Source organism: Coenobita brevimanus, chromosome 65, assembly GCF_032717465.1.
Source record: "Coenobita brevimanus isolate Jiangsu-jjx chromosome 65, ASM3271746v2, whole genome shotgun sequence".
In the NCBI taxonomy this organism is placed as follows: Eukaryota; Metazoa; Arthropoda; class Malacostraca; order Decapoda; family Coenobitidae; genus Coenobita; species Coenobita brevimanus.
Genome location: NC_137018.1, coordinates 18,780,052 through 18,805,375, shown reverse-complemented (window position 1 = coordinate 18,805,375; position 25,324 = coordinate 18,780,052). Strand labels below are relative to the sequence as shown.

The window sequence follows — 25,324 nt, the reverse complement described above, 5'->3', positions numbered from 1 at the left end:
CCATGTTTCATGACAACCCGTATGATTTCTAAGTGGCCCTTTTGCTTAAAATGGGCCGAACATAAAACAGTAAATTCTCAAGATGTTACCGTCGTTCAGGAAGTCTACCCTGATTTTTTTTTTTTTTTCATCTCAGGGGGTCCCCTAAAGGAAAATAAAGAGAAACTTAGGGCACATAAAAATGCACACAGGACCCCCCTCAGCCAATGGAATACTGGGCTCTTCCACCTTCTTAAATAGCCTTCCCTTCTTCTCCAACATCCTAGGACGTGCTGGTATCTGCTCCTAACAACAACAGTTACGAAATCGGAAACATCCAAAACAAGCCAGAATTTTCTTACATTACGTAACACTCTAAATGCTTTAGCATACAAGCTGAAATAAAATTACATAATGTAACAATCACTTAAATAAAAACACTATATAGAAAAATAAACATAAATTTAATACATAGCTCTACCAAATACCTCTGCTCACAAATAGCAACTAATTGACAACTCTCACTTGGAACTGAGAAATACCAGAAATACTGAGAATCTTTCAGTACCTCCTGTCTAGTAAATCCCACTTCTCAACAGTATGCAAAGGTAAAGGCTGGGTGAATTACAATTCCTGGGGCGACCAGTTATGTACATAAAAGACAGTGAGTACCAGTTACATTTGCACATTGAAGCCTTGGCAGAGGAAAGTGCATAGCAAATTGGGTGCTGCATTCCGCATCATTGAAAATATATGCAAGTGCAGCAATTACAGTAGATTAGGAGAGAGAGAGAGAGAGAGAGAGAGAGAGAGAGAGAGAGAGAGAGCACCTGTAACTTCACCTTGTTTAGACTTAAGAACTCAGTTGAACTGTACTCCACTCCGGAGCTCATAAGATCCCTGTACGAAGTCGACTTCTGAGTACAGCAGTGTTAAAGAAAGCAAGCAAACTGTTCAACGCACCAAATATATGCGAAGCTGATTTTGTAGAAGTAATGTGGTCATTTCAACAGACATCACTAGAAAAAGGGAAACCAAGGGTATTGAGAATGATTTTTTGAAGACATTTCCACGTCAGGGATGAGGAAGTCAGAGGGGGAAGATATTGAAGGAACAGCTCTGTAATCGTTCACATTATAGTAGGTGCAAATGTCTGAGCACAGAGCTCCACGTTGTAAGAGAAAAATAAGTACAGAGCAGGGGCGTATTTAGGATTTTGAAACATTGGGAGCTTAGTCCAGCCCAAAAATCTTTAGATTTTCACAGGATGATTTTAAAGTTAAGAGTAAAATTAATATGTGAGACAGTACTGTGCTCTACCAGAAGGCTCCGGTCAGGTGCTTAGGCTAACTTTCGCAGCATGAAATAAAAATGAGTACAAAAACTGTGTTAATTCTGTGTCTGGTCCATCTGATACTCTCCTCTTCACCTCTTCAGAAGCTCTTTTGGTGTCTGATCTGTCTGTCGCACTCCTCATCTCCTCTGCTTTCTCCTTCTGTTCGCTCCTTCTCTCTCCGGTCCTGCTCATAAAAATGATGCAATCAGCATATGCCAAACAACAACTAACCAAATCTCTCATTTTTTGATGTGATGATTAGAGCATAAACACTTGTTATTTATCAATTTATTTTATACATAAAAATAAGCTATTTGAGATCCGGGGCTACTCATAATACATTTGGGGCTATAGCCCCCAGTGCCCAGGCCTAACTACGCCAATGCTACAGAGTAATCTGAGTTTAAAAGACAAAAAAGAGGACGTAAGTTGTTGAAATTTTTTTTGACATGATTCTGAAAGAAACAGGAAGAGATGAGAAAAAAATAATAATTGTGCTTAGGTCACAAAGTTGTTTGGTAAAAAAAAAAAAAAAAAAAAAAAAAAAAATCCGAGCAAACACGAAAAGGTCACTCAGTTCATGGATAAACTGATTCCTATATCGTTTGAAAGTCACCTTTTTGTTGACAAAATCAGAACAAGCATGCTTGAACTATTTTTTTTTTTTTTTTTAATCAGCCAAAGGATAAGAAAGATGAATTCATGTTTCCATGTCACTCAGATGGTTTTCGGTAATGGACGCAATATTGTCTTCGAGGAGAGTAATTGAAATACTGCCCGAGGCCTGCGCCCTAAGGCCACGGTTATTGCGTCTTGGTAGGGTTCACAGACATTACTGGATTGAGTTTAGGTTACAAAATTAATCTTCTGATTGGCAGAGCCGGAAAAAGAAAAAAAAGAGTAAGATTGATGGTAGGCGTAAAACTCTGGAACGGTGCAACGAAAAGATTGTTTTCCAATTTACAAGTGAAATCTCCAAGGATTTTTTGGTAATATATAGCGATAGTAATAACCACGGATATATTCACTCCGAGATTAAATGACAGGCATAGCCATAGTGCAGGGAATGGATGATTCAGTTATGGAAATACACAAGGAGGTTAGACTTGCGCTGATACACACAACTAACATTGGCTTTAAATTAGTATATAACTAGAAAGCACGCAGAGAGCGCATTCCTCCGCCAGTGCTATTAAAAAGGATCTAGATCCGGATCCGTGGAGATATTATGTGGAATATATAGGATCCGGATCCGCCCCCAAATTTAATCAATTGTTCCTTGACCCATGGCTCACTTTTGCACAAAATTTTATTGAAATTCATTGAGAACTTTTGGAGATAGTGTGCGAGATACATAGGATCCGGATCCGGATCCGCCTCCAAATTTAATCAATTCTTTCTTGGCCCATGGCCCACCAGTATACAAAATTTCATTGAAATTAACTGAGAACTTTTGGGAGATATTGTGGGCGGATACTCCAGATCTGGATCCACCCCAAAATTTATTTATTTTTTTTTTTTCTTGGACCATGGCTCACCCTTCCACAAAATTTAACTGAAGTTCATCGAGAACTTTTGGAAATATCGTGTGGACAAACAGACAGACAAACATAGGTGAATCCATAATCTCCTCCAGCTTCGTTGGCGGAGGTAAATTTTAGGAGAATCCAGAACAGGGTCTGGTGTTACTGTTCTCAGTTAGCTGGGTTCTGGTAAGAAAAAGAAAGTAATGTACTGAGGGGAAGAGGCGGTGTTCAACAAAAGTGAAATTGAAGGAGAGACCATGAACGCTGCAGAAACTGATGGCGAAAGGTTCATGCAGTGGCCCAGCGCATCGTAAGAAGTTAGCACTGAGACACAGGCCAGCGGTGGCAATATTTCTGTTCCCATCCCCTCCGGATTCCGAGAGTAAATTTTCAGACGCCACTGTTATTAGGGAATTTTGAAAATGTCCATTGTGTGGTAGGCATATAGTTTGGCGAAAATAGCTAAATAAACGTGTTTAAGACACAGTGCAGGAGTATGTATTGTAATTAACATACTGGAAAGGCTCAGGAAGAAAGATGGTCAGGAATTGGATCCTGAGGTCTGTTGAAACGAGGGACTCAACTCTCTGTATCACTATCTTTGGATCTGCCTCTTGAGCACCTCCTTGTTCTGCGGTTACATCCTTCTCCCTTCCGTAGTGTCTCCTTCCTGACCCGTGAATATATATATATATATATATATATATATATATATATATATATATATATATATATATATATATATATATATATATATAATTATTCCCTTGTACAAAGGAAAAGGGGAAAAAGAAGTGTGTGGTAATCATAGGGGCATTTGTCTTTTTATTATAATAGGAAAAGTGTATGGTAGGATACTTATTGACAGTTAGAGAAAGAACTGAGAAATTAGTTGGAGAAGAACAGGGAGGCTTTAGGAAGGGAAGAGGTTGTGTAGATCAGATATTCATTCTTAGATCTTTAGCGGAAAAGTTTCTAGAGAAGGGAAAGATGTTGTATGCGGCTTTCATGGATTTGGAGAAAGCATATGACAGGGTGGATAGACAAGGATTGTGGAAAGTGTTAAGAATATATGGAGTAGATAGGAAGTTGTTGAATGCTGTGAAGAGTATGTACGATGGTGCGAAGGCTGCAGTGCGTGTGGATGGTGAACTAAGTGAATTTTTCTCTTTGAAAGTTGGTTTGAAACAGGGATGTGTCATGTCTTCATGGTTGTTCAAAATGTATATGGATGGGGTAATAAAAGAGGTACAAGGTGGGGCAGTGGATGTTGGAGTGGCCCTGGTGAGAGAGGATAGTGTTTCGAAACTCCCTGTACTGTTGTTTGCAGATGATACTGTGTTGTTGAGTGAAGACGAAGGGGAGCTGCAAGGCTTGGTGGATGAGTTTGAGAGAGTGTGTAAGAAACGGAATCTAAAGGTGAATGTAGGGAAGAGTAAAGTGATGGTCTTTGAGAGAGGTGAAGTCAGTGAATGTACAGCGAGGTTGGATGGTGAGGAATTGGAAAATGTGAGTACGTTTAAGTACGTAGGTAGTGTGATGAGTAAGGATGGAGGTTTGGAGGGTGAAGTGCTTGAAAGGGTACAGCAGGGAAGAAAGGTTGCTGGTTCTTTGAAAGCAGTGATAAGAAACAGGGAAGTGAGCATGGAAGTGAAAAAGTTACTACATGACAGTATTGTGATACCAACTCTAACGTACGGAAGTGAAGCTTGGACGTTGTTGGAAGGACACAAGTCAAGAGTGAGAGCAGTGGAAATGAGTTATTTAATAGGAGCCTGTGGAGTCACATGGAGAGACAGGCTGACGAATGAGGATATAAAGGAGTGTTGTAGTGTGTATGTGGATGTAATAGGAAGCGTTATGAGGAACACACTGAGGTGGTTTGGCCATGTGGAGAGGATGGAGGGTGAAAGACTGACGAAGAGAGTGTATGTGAGTGAGGTGGAGGGGGGAAGAGGGAGGGGGAGGCCGAGGATGAGATGGAGGGATGGGGTGGAGAGGTATATGAGAGAGATGGGTGTGAGTTGGGAGTAGGGCAGTGAAATGGCGGGGGACAGGACGACATGGAGGCGATTTGTTTGTGGCCACCCCAAACGGGATTGAGGCGTCTGGCAATAGATAGATAGATAATGCTTTTTTTATCAGGAAGACTGAGTGACAAGCCAAATGGTTTCCTGTACACCAGGAAACCATTTACTATGCTGGGTGGTAACCATATAACTAGATTTTGGCACCTGGTGGTTTAGTGGGTAATTATTGTGCTCCAATCGGATTGAGTCGGTGAAGGTTTATATCCAAAGGGGTGGTTGGGGTTGATTGCTCATGTAATGCGACTCAGGGGTGAGTGTGGCTGGTCACTCTCATCTTAAATGTCGGGATCAACTGCCTAGCCCTGGGCTCCTATGCTCCTCATGGGGCAATGTAGGATTGGATGATGGATGGAAGACTATTTTTTTTAAATGTCCAGGTAGTGATACATTACAATACAGTACTGTACAGTAATTCCTCGATTATCTGACGTAATAGATCCAAAGGCATGTCCAGAAAGTGGATCTGTCCGGATAATGGACCTCTCCCCTGGCCCCCTTTCGTACATAACCTAACTTTGAAAGCCATTGTAAAAGGCCACTGCAGTACATTGTACAACACTTTTTCCTGTTGTTTAACCTCCACATGTCGGCCAAAGATTTCGCTGCTGTACCTGGCACGTGGGCTTTTTTCACAATTTTTAGCCTAAGTTCAAAAATTGATAACTCCTAAACTCTAAATGTTAGAGTAAAATTAAAGAAAAAATTATTACAAACTACTAACCATCAGCTTTCAGATGAGACCAGAATGAGCTTCATCTGACCTATAGTGTTGCTGTAGTGGCGGTGTGAAATAAGGTGATAAAAACAGGTTTGAACGAGCAATCTTCCTCCCACTGGGCAACTGCAGGTTTGTGAGGGTGGTGTATGTGAGTGAAGGAGGGTGGGGACAAAAAAAAAAGTTACAAATTACTAACCTTCAGTTTTCAGATGAGACCAAAATGAGCTTCATTTGACATATAGTGTGATTGTAGTGACGGTGTGAAATAAGGTGATGAAAACAGGCTTGAGTGAGTGGTCTCCTGCTTACTGGGCTGCCGTGGGTGGGTGAGGGTAATATGTGTGTGAATGAGGGAGGGTGGGGCACTGCTTTCCAAGGTCACAGGTGCGCTACCATATGTTTCTTATCGCTATAACTTTTTCGCTAATTTAATTATAAGTTATTTTAGTACTAATATTATTATATGTTCATGTATTTCATGTAGTAATGGCTTCATATTTACAAAAACACAGGCAATATAAATGTTTCACTATTCTCTAAATTACTTATTTCACTAATTTTCTTATAACAAACTCACTCATATCACTAGTTCACTTATTTAACTAAATTGTAGAGTTAATATTTATATTTACATCATTTACACTACCACAACATTGCTTCCACTGGAATTTTTTCATTGTGTTGAAGTGCAGGCATGTGCGCTAGTTACCATAGAGACATAGGGCAGTACTGTACTTTCAACACAAAAAACAGTGGTGGTGAATCAGGTGCACCATATGGCATACCCTGACGTCCTCCACACTTCGCCATATGGTGTACCCCGACACGTGGGGGTTAACAGTACTCTATCTGGTCAGGCAGATCTATAAACCACAGCCAGGCAGTCACCATGGTCAAGCAGACCCATCAACCACAGACAAGTCATCATCTTTGGAGGGCCATACCCTGCAGAAAAAAAAAAAAAAAAAAAAAAAGCTACACAAGAAAACTGCAGTGGGCGCTTAAAACATAATGGTAAAATGAAATAAAATCATGGTAAAATAGAATGAAATCATGGCACAGTACAGTAAGGTAGAATAAAATCAACTTCAACACTCATGATTCCTCGCAGAGCTTCTTGCCGAACAACCCGCTAGCTCCCTAACTCTGACTGTTGCACTGCAGCTGGCAAAGCAGTTGCACTGCACACTGTATCCCATGTGATCTAGTGGCATACCCTGATGAGCTTAGTTGCAGTCAGATTGAAGGAGAACTTCTGGCAATCGTCCCAGGGGACCAGCTGTGGGACGTGGTCATGGACTGCCGACTTTAAGTGACTCAGAAGACAGCCGAAAACTCACATCCGGGAGAGACAATGGCTGATGACGTGCTAGGTTGTGGTTCATTGTTGAAGGTGTGAAGCGGGTAGGGAACAACTACAGAAGCCACCACGTGGACTCAGAAGATAGCCGAAAACTCACGTCTGGGAGAGACAATGGCTGATGACATGCTAGGTTGTAGTTCGTTGCTGAAGGTGTGAAGCGGGTAGGGAACAAAAACAGAAGCCATCACGTGTGCTGCCATAACATCTGTCTGAGGAGCTGTTCGCAACACGGTTGCCGGGTGGGAACTGGGAATGACCTAGGGGGTCTGTAGCGGACGCTACCAGACAGCATGGTGCCACCTGGCTATTCCCACCTGGGCAGGCAAAAATGTTTGTGCAGCCATAATTTTCACCCCGACACAAGCATTTTGTCTGGATAGGATGGAAAAAATGTATGTATAATGGTTTAATACAGCCAGATCACAGCATCCTGGTAATGGATCGTTTGGATGATGGAACTCCGGATAATCGAAGGATTACTGTATTGGGCTTTTGTTGAGGTTATATTCTCCGTAGGGGGGCTGGGAGGAGGTAATGTACCATTCAAAAATCTGCAACATCTGATATGGCTTTGGCTGCTTGATGGATAATCAGCATATTTCTGTATAACTTTGTAGCATAACTTAGTGTACTTATCACTTGCTAAACACATAATTTTCTATCAATCTCTTATACTTATTTCTTACTCCATGAAAATAACATAAGAATAGACATGTATTTTCTATCCACTCTAAAGTAATTACTGTACTGAAGAAATTACGTATTTTTCTATAGGCACGTATATGTAAGCCCTATTTTTCTATAAATAAACATTTACAATTAAAGTCATACCCTGCCGCTCAGTCTCTTGCAGCCTCCCTATTTAGTCCCATATCCCTGTGGTCACACCGTGACCTCGTCCCAGGTCTTTTTCAGTTTGCCTCTTGCAACCCCTACCCCTAACATTAATGCATTTCACTTTCTGCACCCATTTGTCATTCCACATCCTCTCCACATGCTGAAACCATCTCAGTCTACCTATCCATATCACAGGACCAATACACTCCAGTCCCATCCTTCCTCTCAACTCTTCCATTGTAAACCAAGACCCTCCAGGTCTCGCACTCAAGGACGCTCTGCAAATCCATCTAATCATTGTCATTTCTGTACATTTGAGCCTGCAAAAATCCTCTTCCTGTACTGCCCAGGTCTCACAACCATACAACATTACACTCCTAACACATGCTGCATGATTGGAAATACAGTAGGTATGCACAGTACGCGAGTTTAAGGGTGGCAGACGAGGTATCTTAATAGGAATTCGCGTACTGTGAATATATAAACTTATGGGAAAAATTACATAAGGGTGGCACCCCCCTTCATTGGTAACCCTTGAGACTCCTTTCAGACCTAAGTATTGTACTGTACAGGGAAACTCTCTAAGACATATTACCTAAGAAAAAGTAAACCAACAAGATTATGGCTTTACTAAATCAACAAGGATATGGCTTATCTAAACCAACAAGAATATGGCTGCTCATCTTAACCCAAGAGGACAACAGGGTTATTGGACATAAGAAGGGGATCCGAGGCAGGGTGAGGCACCTAACGTGCACCTCCTGCACCACCCGCCACACCACCCACCACACCACCCAACACACCACCATCCTCATCACTCTTGTCACCAGCACTTTCGATACTTTCACTAGCTAATGCACTTATTTCGTTCATAAACCCTCCAAAGTCTATTTCTGACATCTCAGACGTCGCATCATCCTCTTGATCCTCCCCAGGAAATGGCTCTTCTGATGTTGAAGGGAGTGATTCCTCACTTTCTTGAGGCTGCAGGTAATGGGTGACGAGGGTTTGCTTCCTTCTGTTAACCTCCTGGTTGTGCCTGTCTGTGTAGTAGTGGAAGGTTCTGTCCAGTGAAGTCATCATTTCCTCCACTTGCAACTGACAGTGTTTGATGTCCTTGAATTCTTCCTTGAATTTATCTAGGGCACACAGTACCTGGCTGATCTCCATCATCAGCAAGTCTCCACTCTACATCACTGGTGATGCTGGATGTTCTGCTGCGGTCTCCTGCTCTCAGTCCCAGATTTGGGCCACTCTCCACTGCCGTCTTGCCTGTTACGAGTTCAATTTGCGTACTGTTAAAAAATGCACTAAAATTTGATAAAAAATAGGTCCTTTTGTACAGCGAGATTCGTGTACTGTGAGCTCGCGTACTATGCGTACCTACTGTATGATTGGAAAAATAGGGAATGTGAAGGTGGATGGAGTAGTTGGTGATTGGGGTGTGCCCACGAAAATGAATGAGAATGATTTGTGTGAGGAAGGGGTTGGTGATAGCCAGTACCCCCTTTTGGCACAGAATGATTGGCAGATATATGTGGCGAGTGATGAGGAGGGTAGGTGGTGTACTGGGTGAATGGAAGACAGTGATTGATTATTTGTGTGTGGATGAGAGAAATGGAGGAACAGAAGAAGGGAAGGACAGGCGGAAGTAGTTCATACAAAGAGGGTGGAAAGGTTACAAGAGAATGGAAAAATGGCAGAATATAAGAGAGAAATGTAGGAGCGATTAGGTAAGTGTATGGAAATTGTAGTGGCGTTTGTCTTAGGGGAATAGGAAAGTATATGGTAGGATGCTTATTGACAGAGCTAGGGAAATAACAAAGGAATTAGTTGGAGAAGAACAGGGATTTTTCAGAAGGCAAGAGGTTGTTTAGATTAAATATTCATCCTAAGGTCTTTACTAGAAAAGTTCCTGGGGAAAGGAAAGAATTTGTATGGGACCTTCATGGATTTTGAGATGGCATATGACAGAGTGGAGAGACTAGTAATGCAGAAAATATTAAGAATATACCGTAGTCCCTCAATTATCTGATGTAATAGAGCCAAAGGCATGTCTGGTTAGTGGCAATCCAGATAATGAACAGTATCCCCCCTACTGTACCCAGGCCCTACCTATACCCAACCTGCAACCTATACCCAACCTATTTGTACAGTACTTCTGCTTGCTTTTGCAGTGTTTTCCAGTTGAATTATTTTTACTGTAATTCACTACCAGTAATACAAGACTGTTGTCTCAAATGAAACAAAATATCAGTAAGAGAAGCCATCCTAACAAGGTTGCTTGAATTTCCTTATGCCAGAGAAGACTTATAATGATTTAGAAGTCTTGCTGGCCAACATCTCTCCAATGTGATTGCCTTGTTGGTCAGTGAGTGGATGGAAAGCAGTGATCATGATGGCCCTTCAGCAGGGTAGGAGGCAGTTAACCAGTGATCATGTTAGCTTGCTATAATAGGGTGTGTGCTAGATGCTAAATTGCTAAACTGTTATACCACTAAACCCCTAGACTGTTACATAGCCAGTTATATTGTAAACAAACCATGAGTGTTTTGTGTTCATAAACTTCAGTATTTCTAAAATTTGCTGAGTGCATATAATTTTTTACAATAAATCAACGGTCATTCTACTCGAGAAAATACCTGTGATTGTCAAACAGTGAGATGATCAGCTGTATAAGAGTTTCTCCTAAATGGAGTCAAGTTAACCTGTCTGGTCTGGCCTCCAGGAATAATGGGGATAATTCAAGGTACTGCAGTTTTGAAACAAAAAAGTGCGTCTTTTACACCACGAAATACGATACTTATTGTTTCCCCATGACAGGTGTTTAACTAAAACCATCTTGAACTCTTTCTTTACAGGAGATGAGCTCAAGATTCTGAATACTCAAGAGAAGGAAATGTTTGTTGCTTTTTACGGCCATAACACTACATTTGGAATTATGACTGACTCCAAGGGACCTCGGTTCAAGATCTCAGACACAAAAGGCTGTCTCTTGTGGCAAGTGTTAGGCGAGCCACAAGTGGAATTGTTGGGCTATCGCTCAACTTTGGTAAGTACTGTATTGTGTGTCACAGAGGATTGATATTATTTTTAGTTGCTCTATGAATTAAGCAGTATGCAGTGATCCCTTGGTTATCACGCAGTTGGTCATTGTGATTTTTGTTATCACTGCAGGATGAAAATCTGCACCCTTATCACTATCGTGCATTTTTTGGCTAAAAAACATTGATATCGCACACCTGAGCTGTTAACAATAATGGTGCAGTGTCTGTGGTTTCTGAGGACTTTGAGGGATTCAGAGATGAGCCACTGTGCTGGGAGTTACGGTAATTCCAGGTGGTGGGTACCAGTAACTCCACCTCTTAGCCTGAGAAGCCCTTACCTCAAGCCCATCTTGTCTCTGTCTTTGGTATGTGTTTCTTTTTTATTGTGCCCTTTTCATCATTTTCTGTTCACCTAATCATGTCCATGTTTCTGATACCATAGCAGTATATAGGTATATGTATTTAGTGGGTGTAACTTGTTGTAAAAGGGAAAATTTGGGCTTGCACTTGGGATGCCCGGTACCAATTAGAATTAATCCTGTAGGTTCAGTACTTTCATCATCATTCCTTTTCGTTATCACACATAATGCTTATTACCAATTACGTGCAATAACCAAGGAATCACTGTACTGTACATTGTGTACAAAATACAATATACTGTACATTGTGTTTATATGCATGTGGGCCCCATTTTTGAAAATATTAGAGTGGTGTTCTTCTGTCTATCTATCTATCTATTGCCAGACGCCATATTCCCGTACGGGGTGACCATTTGACTCTGAGTTATTTGTTTTACAGGAAGGGGCACTAACCCTCCACCAACCCACTTGACACGTAGGGAGCACATATGGTTTGGTTATATGGTTACCACCCAGCGTTGTAAATGGTTTCTTGGCTTACAGGAAAATATTTGGCTTGTCACTCAATGTAAAGCCACCTGTAACAGAAAGAAAAGCAATAAGTAGTGACAGAAAAGATGGGAGAAATAGGAAGAGACGAGGAGGGCAGGCACAGAAAAAGAATGATAAAGGCTAAGGAAGAAGTAGGCAGTACTACATCAAGTGAGTGGATGATGGTCACCGGGTAGAAATATATGAAAATAAAAATACTGAACTATAGATTTACATCCACTCACTCGATGTAGTGCTGCTCTCAGGTGCCTGTCTTTTCTTCTCTTCTTTCCTTCTTCCCTTCCTTCCTCTTCAATCTTTCTTTCCATCATTCTTTCCTCTTCCTTCTGTCAACAAGTGACTCTACACTGAGTGACAAGCCAAATAGTTGCCTGTACTCCAGGAAACCATTTACTTCACTGGTTGGTAACCATATAATCAAATTATGATGCCTGGTGGTTTAGTAGGTAATTAGAGTGCTCCAGTTGGACTGAGCCTGTGCAGGTTTCTATTGGAGTTTTTTTTTTTTTTTTTTTATGAGGAAGAAGGAACCAAAGGCAATGAGCCCACAAAACTGTTCCTTCCAAGAGAAAAACAAAATACAAGAGAGAGCCAAATTCAACATCCATTCATTTCGAGATGCCTGGACACACTGCGTTTGAAAGACTGGAGATCATAGGAAGCAGGAAATGCAGACAGAGGGAGACAATTCCAGAGTTGACCTGTTGCATAAATGAAGGACTGGGAGTAACAGTTAACTCTTGCATTAGAGAGTTGGACAGAAAAGGGGTGAGAGTTTGTTGCTAAACAGGTGCTACGTGCCCGTCGTAGAGGTGGAGGAATGCATGCAGACAGTTCAGAGGAACAGTGACCATTGAAGTAGCGATATAAAAGGGATAAAGATGCAACAGTGCGGCGACGAGACATAGGTTGAAGGGAGTAAGTAAGAGGGGGAGAGTTAATGAGATAAAATGCCTTTGACTCCACCCTATTGAGAAGAGCTGTATGTGGGTAGCCTCCCCACACATGAGAGTTTTACTCCACACAGGGGCGGATGAAACCCCTGTATAGAGTCAACAATTGGGCAGGGGTAAAGAAAGAACGGAGTCGACTTAGCACACCCAATCTCTTGGAAGCAGATTTTACAAGAGATGTACTGTAATATGATCTTTCCAAGATAAGTCCCGAGTAAATGAAACCCCAAGCATGTTCAACGGTGATGCTGGATTAAGCTGAATATTATTAAACATTAGTGGGTATACCTGTGGAAGATTTTGTCAGGTTGATAGGTGCAAAAACTGAGGCTTTGATGCATTAAAAACAACCAGACTATTTTTACCCCAGTCAGAGATACTAGCCAAGTCAGACACTAGGTGTGCCATAGCCTCATCCCTTGTTTGTTGAAGTAACTGCTGAGATGGACATTGTGGGAATGGAATGGAAAGGTGTAGGGTGGAGTCATCAGCGTATGAGGGGATAGGGTTAGATGTACATCTTAGAAGGTCATTGATGAATAAAAGGAAGAGAGTTGGTGATAGGACTGAGCCCTGAGGAGCACCACTGTTAATAGATCTAGGAGAAGAACGATGACCATTTACAACAGCAGCTATATAACGACCAGAAAGGAAGCTAGAGACGAAGGTACAGATAGAAGGATAGAAACCGTAAGAGGGCAGTTTGGAAATTAAAGATTTATGCCAGACTAGATCGAAAGCCTTTGAGATGTCAAGTGCAATGGCAAAGCTTTCACCAAAGTCCTGAAAGGAGGATGACCAGGTGTCTGAAAGGAAGGTGAGAAGGTCGCCTGTGGAGCGTCCGTGACGGAACCCATACTGATGATCAGAAAGAAGGTTGTGATAGGAAAGATGCTTTAAAATTTTTCTATTAAGAATAGACTCGAAAATTTTTTAGATACAGGATGTTAGAGCAATTGGACGATAGTTAGAGGGTTGGGAATGGTCACCCTTCTTTGGGACTGGCTGAATGAGAGCAAACTTCCAACAAGAAGGAAAGGTACAAGTTGATAGACAAAGGCGAAAGAGTTTGCCTGGGCAGGGTGTAAGCACAGAAGCACAGTTCTAGAACAACAGGAGGGACTCCATCAGGCCCATATGCCTGTGATGGCAGAAAATACATCAGCTGAAGAAATTTTAACGTTAGCCATGAAGAAGTCAGAGGGGGGAAGTGACGGAGGAACAGCACCGGAATCGTCTAAGGTGGAATTGGAGGAGAAAGTCTGAGTGAAGAGATCTGCTTTATCAGTAGAAGACAGAGCCATCAGAGTAGAAAAAGAGGAGGGCAGGATGATGAGGTAAAGTTGTTAGAAAGGTTTTTGGCAAGGTGCCAAAAGGAGCAGGAAGAATTCGAGTTAGAGAACTGAGAGCATTTTGTACGGATGAAATTATTTTTAGCAGAGTGAAGAACAGACTTAACACGATTCCGGACAGAAACATATAAAAGATGTGGTACAGGGGTGGGTTGGCTCCGGTACCTTTTATAGACCCTCTCCTTGTTGCGGACAGCATTAGAACAAGTGTGATTAAACCAAGACTTTCGTGCATTAGTCAAAGGATATGAGAAAGGAATGTATGCTTCGATGCCCAAGAGAATAACCTCCGTAATGCGCAAGGCACACCCAGATGGCTCCCGGCCATGGAAACAATAATCATTCCAGGGAAAATCAAAGAAGTACTGCCTGAGGGCCTCCCAATCCGCAGCTCGAAAGTGCCACAGATGACTTTTTTTTGGAGGGTCCACAGGCCGTACCGGAGCGATAGGACAGGTTAAGGTGACAAGATTGTGATCGGAGGAGCCCAACGGGGAGAAAAGATTAACAGTGTAAGCAGAAGGATTAGTTGTAAGGAAGAGGTCATGTATGTTGGGGCTATCTCCAAGGCGGTCAGGGATACGGGTTGGAATTTATTGCTCATGTAATGCCACCCAGGAATGAGTGAGGTGGGTCACTCTCATCTTAAATGTCAGGACAAACTTGCCTAGCCTCAGCCTCCTGCACTCCTCATGGGGCAACACTGGATTAGATTATGATAATGATAATGGTGATGATGATGATGTACTTTAGGTGGCTTTAGGCTCTTGGACCACATTTGCATGTGGTGCACTGTACTCTTCCTTTGGAGGCTTCATGAGGAAGAGGCATCAAGCCACTTATGAAACCACACAGACATTTCAAACGGTACTGGGAAGAATAATCGCGGACTGAGAATTGAAGAAAGGGTGTAATGCTGCTGGTCTCCACTTACATTCTTCATGAGGGATGGGACCCTAGTCTCTCAAATTGTTGGTGTCTCCTCAGCTCATTCAAAATGAGTGTTGTATGATTCAATTTTCACTTATCATGTGGCTGAGGCCTGGCCTCAGCCTCGGGACATTTTTAAAGCTCTGTCTTAGCCATAATTCATGCAAGTGTTGCATCAGCCTTGACTTAAGTGCCAGATAAAAACTGTGAAGGACATGAGACAGTTCCAAGGCAAAATTAATGCCACAAACACACCCACAGCCCTGTCATCCACCATACCCTAACTTTATCCCTACTACTTCCCTTTCTCCTTCCCTTCCTCCCACCTTGTTCTTGACCATAGTAGTTTTACTTTCATGCACATTTTCTGTTTTTTTTTTTTTTTTATGCCAGCAAAGGATCTGAATCTCGCAAAGCTCTTACATCTTGCTCAATAATCAGTTTTGATATAATTAATATTATACTTTCTCCCTTTACCCCTCCTACCACAGTTTTTGCTTGGCTACTTCGATAGTATATGTCCACTCACCAACTTTTTTTTTTTTTTCTCCTTTCTCCTCTGTACATAATCTGACTGTTATGTGATTTCTCTTTGACAGGCACATACAGCATGCACCTCCATTCCACTTCTTTACCTCTTTCCTAAAGTTGAGTCAACTGGAGGGTTTGATGAAGAGGAGAGTCTTCGTCTTTGTCATCCTCATTTTATATTTTGCATTGTGGTTAACCTTCCTAGAATAGCCCAGATGACCTAGTGAAGGTTTTCCCTTTTCAGATGTTCTTCTCTTCTCAGCTTCTTACTTTCTAGAACATGCATTTGTGTTCTTACCTAATTGTTCTTACCTAATTGCATCTTTACAGGAATGAGTCAAGCTCGTACCGTCCCATGTCTTAAACCATATTTATTGTACATATCCTTAAATTTGTGAATTGTTTTGGCACACACTATTTCATTCGGTAGTGCATTCCATTGATCAATTGCTCTGTTTGGGAAACTGAATTTCCTTACGTCTTTATCACCTCTCTTCTTATGCAGTATTTTGCAGTGTCCTCTTCCTGATGCTTCTCCATATGTTAAGTAATCATTTATGTCTATTTTCTCCTTTCCTGATATGCACTTATATAGCATTATCATGTCACCTCTTTTCCTTCTCTCCTGTAGTGTTGGTAGATTCAGTTTATTTAGTCTTTCTTCGTAGCTTAGGTCCCTTAAGCTTGGTATCCATCTTGTAGTGGCCCTTTGAACTTTTTTCAATCTTGTCTATATGCTTTTTGAGATGAGGACTCCAGACTACTGATGCATATTCGAGGGTTGGTCTAATGAATGGTGTTATTATCCTTCTTAGCATGTCTTCATTTATGTATGTGAATGCTGTTCTCATATTTGCAAGCAGTGTATACATGATCCGTACCTTCTCACTGATGTGGTCAGCCGGAGATAGTCGGTTATTGATAATCACACCTAGGTCTTTCTCTCTTTCTGATGTGTATAGGGTTTTATTTCCTAACTTATAATCCCAATCAGGTCTTTTTCCACTTTTACCAAACTTGATTACATGACACTTGTCCACATTGAATTCCATTTGCCTTATACTACTCCATTCATGAAGTTTATTTAATTCTTTTTGTAGCTCCCTACAAGAGTCTGTGCCAGTATTTCTCCTTTGTATTTTTGCATCATCTGCAAACATATTCAGATAGCTCTCATTTCCAGTGTTACTGTTTATATCATTTATGTACACTAAAAACATGATTGGTGCCAGCACCGAACCCTTTGGTACTCCACTAGTCACTTCTTTCCATGATGAGTAGTTTCCTCTTAGTACTGTCCTCATTTCTCTTTTTATGAGAAAGTCTTGCATCCAACAAAACAGTTTGCCTCGAATTCCTCCTTGATGGTACAGTTTCCATAAAAGTCTTTGGTGTGGTACTGTGTCAAAAGCTTTCTTGAAATCTAAATAGATACTGTCCACCCATCCTTCCCTTTCCTGTATTGTGTTTGTTACTCTGTCATAGTAGCTCAACAGATTAGTAACACATGATTTTCCTTTTCTGAAACCAAACTGTCTTTCTGTTATCATACTGTGTTCTTCTAGATGATTTACCCAAGCTTTTCTTATAAGTTTTTCTAATACCTTGCTTACAACACTGGTCAGTGATACTGGTCGGTAGTTGAGAGGATTTTGTCTATTTCCTTTCTTGAATAAGGGGACTATATATGCTTTTTTCCAAATATTAGGTAGTTTCCCTTGACTCAAGGATTTCTTGAAAATTAAAAAAATGGTTTACTTAACTCCTTTGCACATTCTCGTAATACCCAACATGAAATTTCATCAGGACCACTTGCTTTTCCTCTGTCTAATCTACTTAACTCCTCCTGTATTACTTTTTCTGCTATTTGTATATCTGGTAGTATGTGTGGACATGCGTGTTCCACATAGTTTCATTCATTCATTCATTCATTGCCAGACGCCATGTATCCCACACGGGGTGGCCAAGGGCTTAGAGTTAATTGTTTTACAGGGAGGGGCACTAATCCTCCACCAACCCCACTTGACACGTAGTCCTCTCAAATTTTTTTTCTTCTGTAAAAACTAATTGGAAATTCTTATTTAGTGCTTCACAAATATCTTTCTCTTGTGTATAAGTGATTCCCTCGTCCGTAATGGATTGTATTATATCTTTTACTTTGGTTTTGCTTCTGATATAGCTGTAAAACAGCTTTGGTTGATCACTACTTTTATTTATTATATCCTCCTCAAACTGTTTTTGGGCTTCCCTCCTTATACTTGTATAGTCGTTTTTTGCCTGTTTGTAATTATTATACGCCCTTTCACTATTGTGTCTTCTGTATCTATTCCACAACAAATCTCTTCTTTCTTTTGATTTTTTACATTCTGTATTGAACCATTTCTGTATTTTCTTATCTGCTTCTTTGTGCTGTGGGATGTACTTCTGGACTCCTATTTCATAAAATTCACAGAATTTTTTATATACAGCATTTAAATCTTGTCCTCTAAGCTCATTTTCCCAATCAACTTCTAAGAAATACTTCTTTAGGTCTTGATAATTTCCCTTTTTATAGTTTAGGCTCTTTTGTAACTGTCATTGCTGTTTACTATGTCATATGCTATCCTGAAGTTATAATTTAGTACTGCATGATCGCTTTTGCCGAGTGGAGGGTGATATATTAAACTGTCAATGTCATTTTCTTGCCTAGTAAATATTAGATCTAGCACTGAAGGTACATCAAGTCCTCTTTTTCTGGTGGTTTCCCTCACATGTTGCGTTAAGAAAAACTCTTGTACGAGATCCAGGAGCTTTTGGTCCCAACAGCTTTCTTGGCTATTTATATTTAGAGTATTCCAATTTATATTTGTATTGAAGTCCCCAGTTAGTATAATTCTTTCCGATTTCTCTTCCATTTTATGTAGCAATGATCTTATACTCTGAATTGTACTGTCTGCCAGGTCCTCATATTCGTCACTTTCCCATGTGTTTGATCTGGGTGGCATGTACAAATTGGCTACAATTACTTTACCTTCAGATGTGTCGATCTCTACTGCAATCATTTCTACTTGTGATGGTATATCTAGGTTTATTTCCTTGACTTTTAGATTTTTCTTAGTTAATATTATAATTCCTCCCCCTTTTTTTAAATTTCTGTCTCTTCTCCATATATTGTATTCCTCTAAGTTTAGTATGTCATTGGATATCCTTGGTGTGTGTGTGTGTGTGTGTGTGTGTGTGTGTGTGTGTGTATTTACCTATTTGTATTTACCTATTTGTAGTATACAGGAATTGAGCAATGCTCGTGTTGTCCTGTCTCCATATCCACATTTATCAAGTCTACCTTTACACACATGAATGTTTTTCTCATGCACCACCTCTTTGTCTAAGTCGTTCCAAATATTTAAGAATATACCTAATTGTGATATACACGGAATGTACTATGCTCGTGGGTTTCCGTCGCTGTTTCTCAATAAGTCAAATTTAACTTTAAACTCGTTTAAGTTTTTAGACTGGACGATCTCTTTGTCCAGGCTATTCCATAAGTCTATACTTCTGTAAGGAAAGCTATATTTCTTGATATCCTTCAAGCAGCTTGACTTTTTCAATTTCATTCCATGTCCTCTTGTTGCTCTCTTATCCCATACAAACAGATCTTCTTTGTCAATTTTATCTACTCCCACCATGGTCCTGAACACCGCAATCATGTCTCCCCTCTTTCTCCTTTCCTCTAACGAAGGCAAATCCAGTTTTTCCAGCCTCTCTCTGTATGACAGGTCTGTCAGACTGGGGACCATCTTGGTTGCTGTTCTTTGTATTCTCTCAATCTTGTTTATATCTTTCTTTTTGTGTGGGGACCACACTACCGCTGCATATTCTAACCTGGGGCGGATCATGGCCACTATCAATTTTTTCATCATTTCCTCATCCATATAATGAAATGCTACTCTTATGTTAGTCAAGAGCTTATAAGTCTCTCCAACTATCTTGTTAATGTGCTTTTCTGGTGACAAACTATCTTGGACCAGCACTCCCAAATCTTTCTCTTCTCTCCTTTTTGTGATTAATTCATTACCCAAAAAATAATTCAGTGATGGTCTCCTGGTACTTTTACCCATTTCCAATATTTTACATTTCTTTACATTAAATTTCATTTCCCACGTCCGGCTCCAATTGTGTATCCTATCCAAATCCTCCTGCAGTATTTTACAATCCTCCTCAACCTCTATCTTCCTCAAGATCTTTACATCATCAGCAAACAGACTCGCATAACTGTTCACTCCATCTACCATATCATTTACGTAAATCAGGAACATTACTGGCGCCAACACTGAGCCTTGAGGGACTCCACTTGTTACTTCCCTCCATCCAGACATCTTTTCCTTTATTACTGTCCTCATTTGTCTGTCTTTCAAAAAGTCTCTCATCCATTCCAGAAGTTTCCCCTTTAGTCCTCCTATATATTCTAGTTTCCACATTAGTCTCTTATGAGGTACCTTGTCAAAGGCCTTCTCTAAGTCTAAGTACACACAATCCACCCAACCATCTCTCTCCTGTACCACATCAATCACTCTTGAGTAAAAGCTCAACAAGTTTGAAACACATGACCTTCCACTTCTGAATCCAAACTGACATTCAGCCAAAATATTCATCTTTTCCAGATATTTTATCCATCTGTCTTTCAGGATTCTCTCACACAATTTTGCGACCATGCTGGTTAGAGACACTGGTCTATAATTCAGGGGTTCTTCCCTGTTTCCTCCTTGTAAATTGGTACCACATTTGCCCTCTTCCATTCTTTTGGCACTTTCCCTCTTCCAGTGAGCATACAATTAAGCTGTGAATTTTATCCGCCAGTTGTTCTCTGCATTCCTTCAGTACCCAATTAGAAATTCCATCAGGTCCTGGGGCTTTCCTTACATCTTGAGTTTCCAGTAATTTATACACTTCCTGCACCTCCACTTTTATATCTTTCATCACCGGAACATTTCTAATCACTCCCTCCCCTTCCACAAGCTCCTTTTCTTTAGTAAAAACTGACTGGAAACGTTTGTTCAAAATTTCTGCTTGCATTGCCGCATCCTTAAAGACCTCTCCATCTACTTTCAGCTTGGTGATTCCTTCCTTTTGTTTCAGTTTGCCATTAACAAATCTATAAAACAGTTTGGGTTCATCCTTGCATTTGTCAATTATACCTTTTTCAAAATTCCTTTCTTCTTCCCTACGTATTCTTGTGTATTCGTTTCTTGTACTTTTATATTCTTCCTTTTTTTCTGTCGTTACCTCTCTTTCTCCAATTGTTCCACGCCTTATCTCTCTCTTTTTTGGCTATCATACACCTTCTATTAAACCACTCCTTTTTCCTGTTTTCTTTCCCTCTTACTCTTGGTACAAATTTTTCCACTCCCAAATTATAGAGGTCTAGAAAGATATCCCACTTCCTCTGTATCTCTCTTGTTTCTCTGAATTTTCTCCAATCCGCATTTTCAAAAAAGTTTCTCAATCCTGTAAAATTTGCTTTGCCAAAGTTGTATCTTCCCTGTCTATGAAGCTCGTCTCTTGGCTCGACGTTTCCTATTAACATCTGGAACTCAATGACCACGTGATCACTTTTTCCCAAAGGACAGAGATATTCCAATGATTCTATTACATCGGGTTCTTTGGTGAACAGTAAATCTAACCTTGCTGGTGTGTCCTCACCTCGAAACCGTGTCTCTTTTTTGACCCACTGCGTCATCACATTATTCATTATTATATTTAATAACATAGTACCCCACGAATCCTCGCCGCCTCCCGAGTACCATTCCTCCCAGTTCACCTCTTTACAATTAAAGTCACCCACCAAAATTATATTATTGCTTTTCTCAATTATTTTTTGCAAGTAGCTAGCCATATCTGACAACATCTCATGGTATTCGTCATCCTTCCATGCTCTCGTCTTTGGGGGAACATACACTACCGCCATATCTCTCTTAACATTCTCTCCAGTTTCTAATTTCATATATATCACTTCAGCCCTGCCTTCTCCCATTTCCACAGTATCTACATTTATGTTGTTCTTCACTGCTATCATCACTCCTCCTCCCTTTTTTTCTTTCCTGTCTTTTCTCCACAGTTTGTATTTACCATCTCCCAAATGAACATCAATATCTTCTCTTAATTTGGTCTCTACTAGGCACATGACATCAGGTTCATGTTCTCTCAAGAAATCATTAATTTCGATCCTTGTCGATATGAAACCATCAACATTAGTATATATCACCTGTGTGTGTGTGTGTGTGTGTGTGTGTGTGTGTGTGTGTGTGTGTGTGTGTGTGTGTGTGTATTTACCTAGTTGTGATAAACAGAAAATGAGCTACGCTCGTGGGGTCCCGTCTCTGTTTCTCAACAAGTCAGATTTGGTTTGAACTCGTTTAAGTTTTTAGACCGGACGATCTCTTTGTCCAGGCTTTTCCACAGGTCAATGCATTTACAGTAAAATCTCAAATTTCGACAGTTTAGAATTCGATGATTCGAATTTAGATGCATTTTGGAGTGGTCTGCCTACCTCACTTTTCGATGCAAAATCGCAAATTTCGGTGCTGTCATGGGCTTCATAAGCAGAAACAGTCAAAGATCATCACCTTCTTTAGGCCAGATACTAGGGAGTTGCAAGATATAATCATCCAAGAGGGTGAGGAGGAAGATGTTGACACTGCAGATGTCCAGATATTGAAGGATGATTTTCATTTTGAGGAATTTGGGTTGGATACCTCCACAGAGGAGGCTAATTCAACTAAGTTGTCCACCCCTGCCACACACCACGAACACCAGCCAGCCAAGTGATAATATTCCATAACCTAAGGTTAGTACTGTACTGTACAGTGTGCTGTAACTACTGTTATAAAAACTGTGACAGGATACTGACAAACTGTAACAATTTTGCTGTATTCTACACTACAGTACAGTATGGCAATACAGTGCAGAACTACAGTTACTTAAGCACATTTATAGTTCATAAAGTTTACAGGGAGTGTGGGCAGAAAATCATGATTTTACCTAGTGAAGTTGGGAGGCCCTGGACCCAAATTGATTTTTCCCATAAGAGGTTCAGTTTAAATTTCGATGTTTTGAATTTAGATGCAGTTTTTTGGTACATATGTCCATCGAAATTTCAGATTTTACTGTATATGGAAAACTATATTTCTTGATATCCTTTAGGCAGCTTGACTTTTTCAGTTTCATTCCATGTCCTCTTGTTACTCTCCCATCCCCATACAAACAGATCTTTTCTGTCAGTTTTATCTACTCCCATCATGGCCCTGAACACTGCAATCATGTTGCCCCTCTCTCTGCTTTCTTCTAAGGATGGCAGATCTAGCTTTTCCAGCCTCTCTCTGTACGACAGATCTGTTCTTTGTATTCTCTCGATCTTGTTTATATCTTTCTTTCAACCTGGGGCAGATCATGGCCGCTATCAATATTTTCATCATCTCCTCATCCATGTAATGAAATACTACTCTTATGTTAGTCAAGAGTTCATATTTCTCTCTAACTATCTTGTTAATGTGTTTTTCTGGTGACAAACTATCCTGGAGAGGAAAAAACATGAGTAATGGAGAGGGGGATGGCATTGGTAATGAATGGTGATGGATAGAATATCTCAAATTTGTTGTATGCTGATGATGCAGTACTGCTTGCAGATACCGGACAAGAACTTGGTAGGCTAGTGCAGTTTTGATGATGTCTGAGAGCATCATGCCTTGAGAGTAAATGTAGAAAAAAGTAAAGTGATGGTCATTGAGAGAGAAAGTGACTCCCAGTGTGATGTTACAGTGAATGGAAAGAGACTGGATTTGGTGAGAGAGTTCAAATACCTGGATACAGTGATAGAAAAGAGAGGAAAATGTGCAAAAGAAGTTGAAAGCAGAGTGACACAAGGAAGAAAAGTAGCTGATGCAATGAAGGCCTTGATAAGAAATAAAGGCTTGAGTGTTGCAGCTGCATGAGGCTTACATGAGGGAGCATGAGTGTCTGCTTTAACATGTGGATATGAGACTATGGTGTGGCATGAAAATGAAAAGTCAGGAGCGAGAGCAGTGGAGATGGGACTGCTGAGGAATGTATGTGGAATACAGAGGGTGGATAGGATACGAAATGATGTGATTCGTGAAAGGTGTGGAGTGAGGAAGTCGGTGGACACCAGAATCAAAGAGAGTGTACTGACATGGTATGGTCATGTGGAGAGAATGGATAACAATAGAGTGGTGGAAAAGGTATATCTGAACAAATTTGAAGTAGGGAGGAGGTGAGGTAGGCCAAAGAGAAGGTGGAGAGATATGGTGGATGATGATACTGTGTTGTTGAGTGAAGACGAAGGGGAGCTGCAAGGCTTGGTGGATGAGTTTGAGAGAGTGTGTAAGAAACGGAATCTAAAGGTGAATGTAGGGAAGAGTAAAGTGATGGTCTTTGAGAGAGGTGAAGTCAGTGAATGTACAGCGAGGTTGGATGGTGAGGAATTGGAAAATGTGAGTACGTTTAAGTACGTAGGTAGTGTGATGAGTAAGGATGGAGGTTTGGAGGGTGAAGTGCTTGAAAGGGTACAGCAGGGAAGAAAGGTTGCTGGTTCTTTGAAAGCAGTGATAAGAAACAGGGAAGTGAGCATGGAAGTGAAAAAGTTACTACATGACAGTATTGTGATACCAACTCTAACGTACGGAAGTGAAGCTTGGACGTTGTTGGAAGGACACAAGTCAAGAGTGAGAGCAGTGGAAATGAGTTATTTAATAGGAGCCTGTGGAGTCACATGGAGAGACAGGCTGACGAATGAGGATATAAAGGAGTGTTGTAGTGTGTATGTGGATGTAATAGGAAGCGTTATGAGGAACACACTGAGGTGGTTTGGCCATGTGGAGAGGATGGTGGGTGAAAGACTGACGAAGAGAGTGTTTGTGAGTGAGGTGGAGGGGGATGAGGGAGGGGGAGGCCGAGGATGAGATGGAGGGATGGGGTGGAGAGGTATATGAGAGAGATGGGTGTGAGTTGGGAGCAGGGCAGTGAAGTGGCGGGGGACAGGGCGACTTGGAGGCGATTTGTTTGTGGCCACCCCAAACGGGATTGAGGCGTCTGGCAATAGATTGATATATATATATATATATATATATATATATATATATATATATATATATATATATATAGATATATATATAGAGATATACCACGTTGAGTACACCGCTTCCCGTTCGATCAGCGAAGTTAAGCAACGTTGGGTCTGGTTAGTACTTGGATGGGTGACCGCCTGGAAACACCAGATGCTGTTGGCATCCCTACGTCAAGTGGGGTTGGTGGAGGATTAGTGCCCCTCCCTGTAAAACAATCAACTCTAAGCCTTTGGCCACCCTGTCTGGGATACATGGCGTCTGGCAATGAATGAATGAATGAATCTCCCGTGTATACCCGGTCTCCCAGTGGTCCCTGCATCAGTAATACACTTTTTCTTTAGAAACGTTCTCGATCCCTCGTAATTTATTAGGTGAAAGTTATAGCTGGAAACGAACCATAGTATGATATCTTTTGCCAAGTACCCCAGTAACCTCAGCTTCACTGCTAGTATAACTTCAGTCTCTAAGTAGTGATTCGTTCTCGTCTTATGGTACTTTCATTATAAGGTTTTCATTTGTCCAGATAGAATGCAGTCCTGAACAACCTCCAAGAATCAACAGATTTTGAGCCCACATATTTAATTTATTAAACTGCAGTTCTAATGTCTTCTCCTACACACACTGAAGTTAAA

The 25,324-nt window shown here is 40.8% G+C and overlaps 1 pseudogene; it reads left to right on the top strand.

Annotated features, from left to right (window-relative positions):
* The first annotated feature begins 24,735 nt into the window (after positions 1–24,735).
* Positions 24,736–24,854, top strand: LOC145405146 (5S ribosomal RNA; annotated as a pseudogene).
* Positions 24,855–25,324: the final 470 nt, after the last annotated feature.